The sequence below is a fragment of the Amblyomma americanum genome, chromosome 1 (assembly GCF_052857255.1).
Source record: "Amblyomma americanum isolate KBUSLIRL-KWMA chromosome 1, ASM5285725v1, whole genome shotgun sequence".
Taxonomy (NCBI): domain Eukaryota; kingdom Metazoa; phylum Arthropoda; class Arachnida; order Ixodida; family Ixodidae; genus Amblyomma; species Amblyomma americanum.
Genome location: NC_135497.1, coordinates 169,062,526 through 169,072,320, shown reverse-complemented (window position 1 = coordinate 169,072,320; position 9,795 = coordinate 169,062,526).

Below are 9,795 nucleotides of genomic sequence, written 5' to 3'. Positions count from 1 at the left end.
AAAACTAGCAGAACACTGAGCGTACTATCCATTACCGCGTGAAGTAGGGTTTCATGCGGACAACGTGCACAACCTCAGAGCGGGGTGGACGACGCTGAGGCTGCACAGTCCCGTCAGGAAGAACTTCGTAGGTCACTTCGGTGACGCGGCGCAAAACTCGGTACGGTCCAAAGTAACGGCACATCAGTTTTTCAGACAAGCCTGGGCGGCGTACCGGGGTCCACACCCAAACTTGGTCTCCCGGATGGTATTCGACGTGCCGATGACGGAGGTTGTAGCGGCGTGCATCCGTGCCCTGCTGCCGCTGAATGTGAAGACGGGCAAGTTGACGTGCTTCCTCGGCGCGCTGAGCGAACTGCTCGGCGTCTGGCGTGAGTGGGTGGTCATCAGTGCTGCATGGAAGCATTGCATCCAGCATCGTCTGAACGTCACGTCCGTAGACCAGACGAAATGGTGTAAATCGGGTCGTCTCCTGGGTGGCCGTGTTGTAAGCGTATGTGACGTACGGGAGAATCTCGTCCCAGGTTTTGTGCTGCGAGTCTATGTACATTGCGATCATGTCGGCGATCGTTCTGTTGAGTCTCTCTGTGAGCCCGTTCGTCTGTGGGTGATAGGCAGTAGTTTTGCGATGGTTCGTGTGACTGAGCTCGAACACGTCGCGCATGAGCTGTGCCGTAAACGCCGTACCTCGATCAGTGATTACGTGGGACGGTGCGCCATGACGCAGCACGATTTGTTGCATAAAAAACTGGGCGATCTCAGATGACGTACCGCGCTGCACCGCTTTAGTTTCCGCATACCTTGTTAAATAGTCGGTCGCGACTATGATCCATTTATGACCGGCCGATGACACAGGGAATGGGCCCAGAAGATCGATGCCGACTTGATCAAAAGGCGTCCGAGGGGGTTCAATAGGTTGGAGCAAGCCCGCTGGCTTGAGAGGAGGCGCCTTACGACGTTGGCAATCGCGGCAGCCTCTGACGTAACGCTGGACGGCGTGAGAAAGTTTGGGCCAATAATACGCCTGGCGCACGCGTGCAAGTGTGCGGGCAAAGCCCAAGTGGCCGGAGGTCGGCTCATCGTGACAAGCAAGAAGGATATCGGCGCGGAGATCTGCCGGAACGACGAGGAGGTGCGCTCGGTCAACAGTGCTGGAGTTTTTCTTAAACAAAATGCCGTTCCGGAGACAGAAGGCCGGCAGGTTTCTAGAAAATTGTCGGGGTACGACAGAAGCTCGGCCCTCCAGATAATCAATGATAGGTCGCAGGTCTGGGTCAGCTCGCTGGCGGGTCATTAGGTCTAAGGCGCTGACAACTCCAATAAAACCACTCTCGTCCTCTATGCTATCATCCGCTAACCCGACGGGCGCGCGAGAGAGTGCGTCAGCGTCTTCGTGCGTCTGGCCAGATTTGTGCACAATGGTGTAATCGAATTCTTGGAGGCGGAGGCTCCATCGGGCTAGGCGCCCCGATGGGTCGCGAAGATTTGCAAGCCAGCACAACGAATGGTGGTCGGTAACTACTTTGAACGGGCGGCCGTAGAGGTACGGACGAAATTTCATGGTTGCCCACATAACCGCAAGGCATTCTTTTTCTGTGGTCGAATAGTTTGTTTCAGCGCGAGAAAGCGTGCGGCTTGCATACGCGATGACCCTTTCCACGCCACCTTGGTGTTGGACGAGTACGGCGCCGAGGCCGACGTTGCTCGCGTCGGTGTGGACTTCGGTTTCAGCCTCTTCATCAAAGTGCGCAAGAACAGGGGATGTTAGCAGTCGTCTGCGCAGCTCGGCAAAAGCCTCCTGCTGCTCGGCAGCCCACACGAACTGTGTATCATTGCGCGTGAGGTGGTACAGGGGTGCGGCAATCTTTGAAAAGTCGGCGATGAAGCGGCGGTAATATGCGCACAGACCCAAAAAACGTTGCACACTTTTCTTTGTTGCAGGAACAGGAAAGTTGGCGACGGCAGCAGTTTTCTCGGGGTCGGGCTTAACGCCATCGGCACTCACGAGGTGACCGAGAAACTTCAACTCTTTGTACCCAAAGTGGCACTTCTCGGGCTTTAGCGTTAAGTCGGCCGTTCGGAGGGCATCTAATACTGTCCTCAGGCGTTCAAGGTGTTCGGCAAAGGTCTCGGAAAATACGACGACATCATCGAGATAAACCAAACAAGTTTGCCATTTTAGTCCAGCGAGAACGGTATCCATCATCCGCTGGAAAGTTGCCGGCGCTGAACATAGCCCAAAAGGTAGCACTTTAAATTCGTACAGTCCGTCGGGTGTCACGAACGCCGTTTTTTCGCGGTCCCGCTCGTCGACCTCTATCTGCCAGTACCCACTCTTTAAATCAATGGAGGAGAAGTACTGGGCGCGACGAAGTCTGTCGAGCGAGTCGTCGATACGAGGCAGCGGGTAGACGTCTTTTTTGGTGATGTTGTTCAGTTTCCGATAATCCACGCAGAAGCGGAGTGTCCCATCCTTTTTCTTCACCAGCACGACAGGTGAAGACCAGGGGCTGCTGGAAGGTTGAATGATTCCATCTGAAAGCATCTCCTTCACCTGCGTTTGGATCGCCTCACGCTCCTTCGGTGAGATACGGTACGGCTGCTGATGGATGGGGCGGGCATCGTCGGGCGTAATGATGCGGTGCTTGAGAAGAGCCGTTTGCCGGACTTTCGACGAAGAAGCGAAACAGGAGGAGTATTCAAGTAGGAGGGCACGTAGTTCTCGCTGTTGAGTCACCGAAAGGTCCGGGCTGATGTCAAGGGATGGGCGCACATGTCTAACAGCTTCGAACGCGAAACATTCAGAAACCTCCGCTAAGGGGTCGGCGAATGCGATGGCAGTAGCACGAAAAAGGTGCCGGGGCTCGTTAGAGAAGTTAGTCACCAGGAGCTCAGAGCAGCCGTCGCGGAGATGGATGAGACCTCGCGCTGAGCAGATGCCGTGGGTGAGCAAAAGGGACAGGTTGCCCTCTGCGACCGCTGTCCCTTCACGTAGTCCGTCGCACTGAACACTCACAAAAACGCTGGCGCGTGGCGGAATCCAAACGCTCTCGGCGGATATTCTAAGGGCGGCGCGGCGTGGACAGTCCTCGGAGTAAACATCAGCTTCCTCGGTAGAAAATGTGACAGTGCGCTTTCGGAGGTCAATAATAGCTCCATACTCTCGGAGAAAATCAACGCCAAGGATACAGTCACGGGAGCAGTTCGGTAGAACTAGGCAGCTGACAACAAATGTGGAGCTGCGAATTTGGACTCTTGCTGTGCATAGGCCAAGCGGAGTTACGACATGTCCGCCAGCCGTGCGAATCTGCGTGCCGGACCATGGTGTCATTACTTTTTTAAGAAGCGCCGCTAGCTTTCCGCTTAAAATCGAGAAATCAGCGCCAGTGTCCACCAAAGCACTAACCTTATAGCCATCGAGAAGCACGGGTATATCCAACGAGAATCGATCTCCGAGTTCAGGTACTGCAGTCGTTGCCTTTAAATCGCGGTCGGTCGCTGTTCGCGTTGTCGGGGGGTCTTGGTCGTATCGATTGCCAGCGGCCTCGCCCCCTGAGGTCGCTCTCTTTAGTTTTCCCGGCGGGGACTTGGCGACCGTCTCTGCGCCATCCAGGAGGAGCTTTGGGGCTGTGGCGAAGGTCGGCGTGGTGATGGAGACCGAGACTGCCGCTGGGGAATTGTCGCCATGCGCTGCTGGGCTACGTAGTCCTCGATCTCCCGGGGTCGTTGACCTCTTGGTGGACGGGGCATGTCGATAGGGAACCCCTGCAGCCCAAGCTGTCGATACGGGCACTGGCGATACAGATGACCGGGTTCCCCGCAGTGAAAGCAGAGACGCCGCCGATCCGGAGCACGCCACAGGTCCGTCTTCCGCTGGGGTGATCGTCGATTGTCGATGTAGTACGTGTCGGGGTGGGCGGAAAACAGCGAGCCTTGATTGGACGGAGGAAACTGCGCCGAAGAGGGCGCAGGACGTTGCAAGGCTTCAGCGTACGTTGGACGACGGCACTCCGTTGGTAAAGGCGGCGGGTCAACGGACGGGAACGAAGGTCTCAAGGCTTGAACCTCTTCGCGGACCAGGCTAGCGAGAGAGCCGGCCGTCGGCAGGGGAGCACCGAAAAGCGCCTGGAGCTCTTCGCGCACAACGGAGCGGATCAGGTCGCGGAGAAGACCAGGGTTAGCCCCGAAGGCAAGAAGCGGCTCTGTAAGTGAAGCGGCGAGTACCGGCCGGTCGTAGGTGGTAGACCGCCGCAAGAGCATCTTTTCCATCGTGACCGCCTCCGAGAGAAACTCAGCAACAGTCCCAGGTGGACTGCGCACGAGGCCAGCGAAAAGTTGCTCTTTAACGCCGCGCATGAGATGGCGCACCTTTTTATCTTCGGGCATGGCCGGGTCAGCTCGCCGGAAGAGCCGAGTCATATCCTCCACGTACATGCTTACAGTCTCATTCGGCATCTGAATGCGAGACTGCAAAGCCCGTTCAGCCCGTTCTCGACGATCCGTGCTGGTGTAGGTCTCCAGCAGGCGTCGGCGGAACTCGTGCCATGATGTTAGGGCGTCTTCTCGGTTTTCGTACCAGGTACGTGCACCATCCTCGAGACTAAAGAAGACGTTTCGAAGTTTAGCGGCGTCGTCCCACTGGTTGAATGAGGCCACGCGTTCAAACTCGAGAAGCCAGTCCTCTACGTCTTCGAGCTGACTGCCGTGGAATGGTTTGGGCAGTCGCGGATTCTGCAAGGTGTAGTAGGCAGCAGCTGGCATGACAGGTCGATGGGTGGGTGCTCTGGCAGACTCCAAAAGCCCGTGTTCGGGAGGTAGGCCTTGATTTCTCCGGCTAGCACGGTGCACGGGGGTGTCCACTAGCGAAGGACTGGAGCCCAGGGTATCCGGAGGAGTATGAGACATATACAGGGATCTTTACCCAGCACCTCCACCAAAATATGTAACGGAAAACAAGGAGACACGTCGCTAACCAGCAGAATACAGCAAGCAGCCAGCCAGCCAGCGAGAGACACTTCAACGTCTTCGAAGACCCTTCAGCGCCACCTGAGAACACCAGGTGGCAATATTTAGGTGCTTGGCGGTCTGTCAATGGTCCCACCGACGCCGGAAGATTTTGCCTGCGTCGGCCACGATGCGTCAATAAAGCGATAGGGGAGGGGGGAGGGGGAGTTTGTTCTCGTCAAAAGACTCACAAAATGCTATTATTTAGGTGTTGCCACAAAAACAAGCACAGATAATGTGCCTCTAAGTAGACTGTGAAAGGAAGTTTCCTAAGTGGTTATTCCAACTATATATCTGAGCTATAGTCAGTGCAAATGAAAAACAAGATTGCCGTGAGAGATCGATGGCCGGAGGGACGAAATCACCATGGGCGGCGTTACAGTGTCATGAATATAACGAGGCAGGGGATGACTTAATCTTCCTGCTTTTCAACAGAAAAGTAGGCAGTGCATTGGCGGACACTATTCTTTCGCAAAAACCTTTTCTTTTTTGAGCGATCCGCTCCATTTGGTGCCAGGTCACGTTCGAGGAAACGCTTTCCTTTCATTGGAATACTTATACTTCCCGTTGGCGATATACAATTTTCGCTTTCGACTGCGCTTAGGTAAAACAGAGACATACATTTGTTGATGCAGATCGATACTGTTCCGTAGAATTTTTACCGGTTCAGCGAATTGTATCCTGCCAGTGACAGTAGACAAACTTCCGACCCTCTAAGGATACACATGATGCACTATAGTGATAGTTTTCGGTGCTCCTTTGAAGCGTTGCTCTGCTCATGGGATTCGTCGTGCATTCCAAGAGGGAAAATAGATGCTTCCAGTTGCTTTGACCAGTTCTCGGACAAGTATTAAGCAGACTTCCGCCCGCTTTTTTACAGCCTTAGAGGCAGGTCCGGCCCTCTACTAGCGAACGTGTGCGGTCGCATTGTCGAGCGATCGAGCGCTTCTCTGCTCCAGTGTCAATAACGCGTCGCCTTCGTGATTCTTAAAGCAATCTCTGACTTTTAAATAGTAGATCTCCACCAAATGCTTGAAGTAGCGTAATTTCAGATATCAAGCCCGCAGACGGTGTATAGTCCGCAGGGTTGAATTTTCGATCGAAATTATTATTTTTTACTGCATTGTCCGCACCCAGTTCATAGAATCGCGTTGGGCATTTTATACCATAAGCTGCGGTATTAAAGAAGAAAATGCAATATAACTCACACCTGTACATAGACCACAAAGTCAGAAATTTAGGACTTTAGACATTTATAGTAAGCGCGTTGTATACCGGAATTTACGGTACAACTACCGCCGAGCACTGAGGTGGCTCATATACACTGATTCCGGCTAGATGCACCGCCCTGCAAACTCAAGGTGGTGGCCTCGCGGTCTAAGACGTCAGCTACACAGGGTATAATCTCAGCTGCAGTATGGGGTCTAATTCTGCTCGGAATGCGCAAGAATTTTTTTAGTGCCTAAGCTCTAATTCGATGAGTTCCAGCCCCGAACAAAATTGTCTGTTTTATGTTGCCTTGTTCGCAGCTGGCCTAGCGCGAGCGCTCGGTACCGCAGAACTGCCCGCTCATCGTCGTCTTCTACGTGGCACTAATCTTATGGGTACCAACCCCGAGCAAAATCTACAATTGTCTGTTCCTTTGTCTGTCCACAGCAGGCCTAGAGCGAGCGCTCCTCCGTCCCGCTGCACTGTCCGCTCATCGTCGTCTTCTACGTGGCACTAATCCGTTGGGTACCAATTCCGAGCAAATCTTCCATTGTCTCTTCCATTGTCTCTTCCATTGTCTGTCCAAAGCTGGCCTAGCGCGAGCGCTTCGTCCTGTCGCACTGTACGCTCATCGCCGTCTTCTACGTGGCACTAATTCGATGGTTGCCAAACCCGAGCAAAATCGTTCCTTTTTATGTCGCCTTGTTCGCCGCTGGCCTAGCGCGAGTGCTCCATACCGCAGCACTGCCCGCTAATCGCCGTCTTGTATGTGGCACTAATCCGATGGGTACCAACCGGAGCAAAATCTACCATTGTCTGTCCACAGCTGGCCTAGAGCGAGCGCTCCGTCATGCGGCACTGTGCGCTCATCGTCATCTTCTACATGCCACTAATCCGATGGGCACCAAACTCATCGTCGTCTTCTACGTGGCAAAAATCCATTGGGTACCAACTCCGAGCAAATCTTCCATTGTCCACAGCTGGCCTAGCGCGAGCGCTCCGTCCCGCAGAACTGTCCGTTCATTGTCGTCTTCTACGTGGCGCTAATCTGTTGGGTACCAACTCCGAGCAAATCTGCCATTGTCTCTTTCTTTTACTCTGCTCAGCTAGCCTAGATAGAGCGCTCCATCCCGCGGCACTGTACGCTCATCATTATCTTCTACGTGGCACTAATCCGCTGGGCACTAACTCCGAGCAAGTCTTCCATTGTCTGTCCACAGATGGCCTAGAGCGAGCGCTCCGTCCCGCGGCACTGTGCGCTCATCGTCGTCTTCTACGTGGCGCAAATACGACGAGTACCAAGCTCGAGCAAAATCGTCCGTTTTCTGTTTCCTTGTCCGTCCACAGCTGGCCTAGCGGGGGCGCTCCGCTCCGCGGCACTGTCTGCTCATCGTCGTCTTCTACGTGGCACTAATCGGTTGGGTACCAACCCCGAGCAAAATCGCCCATTGTCTCTGCCCTTGTCTGTCCAGAGCTGGCCTAGAGCGACCGCTCCATCCCGCGGCACTCTCCACTCATCGTCGTCTTCTACGCGGCACTAATCCGATGGGTACCAACCCCGAGCAAAATCGTCCATTGTCTCTTCCCTTGTCTGTCCACAGCCGGCCTACAGCGAGCGTTCCTTTCCGCGGCACTGTCCACTCATCGTCGTCTTCTACGCGGCACTAATCCGATGGGTACCAAACCCGAGCAGAATCGTCCATTGTCTCTTCCCTTGTCTGTCCACAGCTGGCCTACAGCGAGCGTTCCGACCCGCGGCACTGTCGGCTCATTGTCGACTTCTACGCGGCATTAATCTGTTGGCTGACAACTCCGAGCAAACCTTCCATTGTCTGTCCACAGCTGCCCTGACGCTAGCGCTCCGACCAGCGGCACTGTCGGCTCATCGTCGTCTTCTACGTGGCATTAATCTCTTGGGTGACAACTCCGAGCAAACCTTCTATTGTCTGTCCACAGCGGGCATGGCACGAGCGCTCCATCCCGCGGCACTGCCCGCTCATCGTCGTCCTCTACGTCGCACTATCCCGTTGGGTACGAACTCCGAGCAGATCTTCCAGTGTCTCTTCCATTGTCTGTCCACAGCTGGCCTAGCGCAAGCGCTCCGTCCCGCGGCACTGTCCGCTCATCGTCGTCTCCTACGTGGCATTAATCGGATGGGTACCAACCCGCAGCAAAATCGTCCATTGTCTCTTCCCTTGTCTGTCCTCAGCCAGCCTAGAGCGAGCGCTCCGTCCCGCGGCACTGTCCGTTCATCGTCGTCTTCTATGTGGCACTAATCCGTTGCGCACTAACTCAGAGCAAATGTTCCATTGTCTCTTCCCTTGTCTGTCCACTAGATGGCGTAGAGCGAGTGCTACGTCCCGCGTCACTGTCCGCTCAACGTCGTCTTCTACGTGGCACTAATCCGATGGGTGCCAACCTCGAGCAAAATTGTCCGTTTTCTGTTTCCTTGTCTGTCCACAGCCGGCTTAGCGCGAGCGCTCCGTCCCTGGCCACTGCCCGCTCACCGTCTTCTACGTGGCACTTATCTGATCCGACGGGTACCAACCCTGAGCAAAATCGTCCGTTGTCCCTTCCCTTGTCTGTCTACCGATGGCCTAGAGCGAGCGCTTCTTTCTGCGGCACTGTCCGCTCAACGTCGTCTTCTACGTGGCACTAATCTGATGGGTACCAACCCCGAGCAAAATCGTCCATTGTCTCTTCCCTTGTCTCTCCACAGCTGGCCTAGAGCGACCTCTCTGTCCCGCGGCACTGTCCGTTCATCGTCGTCTTCTACGTGGCATTAATCCGATGGGTACCAACCCCGAGAAAAATCGTCCGTTGTCTCTTCCCTTGTCCGTCCACAGCTAGCCTAGAGCAAGCGCTCCGTCCCGCGGCACTGTCCGCTGATCGTCGTTTTCTACGTGGCATTAATCCGTTTGGTACCAACTCCAAGGAAATCTTCCATTGTCTCTTCCCTTGTCTGTCCACAGCTGGTCTAGCGCGAGCGCTCCGCCCCACAGCACTGTCTGCTCAACGTCGTCTTCTACGTGGCACTAATCCGATGGGTACCATTATCGAGCATAAATTGAAGGACGCTTAATCTTCGCCTTTAAGTGTGGAACGTGGCAGCGTGTTGCAGCCCTGCCAGGGAGTCCACGGAACGCCATCGCGCGTTCAGTTGGACGCTTTGCCCGTTAGACAAATCGCTCTGCTACGTACAGTGAAACGGACGCACGGAGCTGCAAACCAGGGGCAAGCGCTGTGAGGCGCCTTGCGGAAACGCAGGGGACTATAGTTGCAGTCGTAGTTCGTCGGCACATCGTTCTCGACAAACCCGATGCCACTAACGCCAGTTTAGCTTCCGCGCCAAACTAACGAGCAGCAAGCCGCAAGCTTCGTGGTGAACGCGCCTTGGATGTGCGCTGCGTTGTTCTCCGCTCACCGCGCGATTTCCGCATCCCCGCACGGCCCCACTGCGCCCGAACGAGAAGAGCGGGAGTCGCTGCCGTCGCGCGCTATCTGTTTGGGCAGTGGGGTACATAGCGAGGAGGAGGGAGTGGTTTTAGTGGCCGCTGCCTGATGGCGCTACGTGCGCGCTTC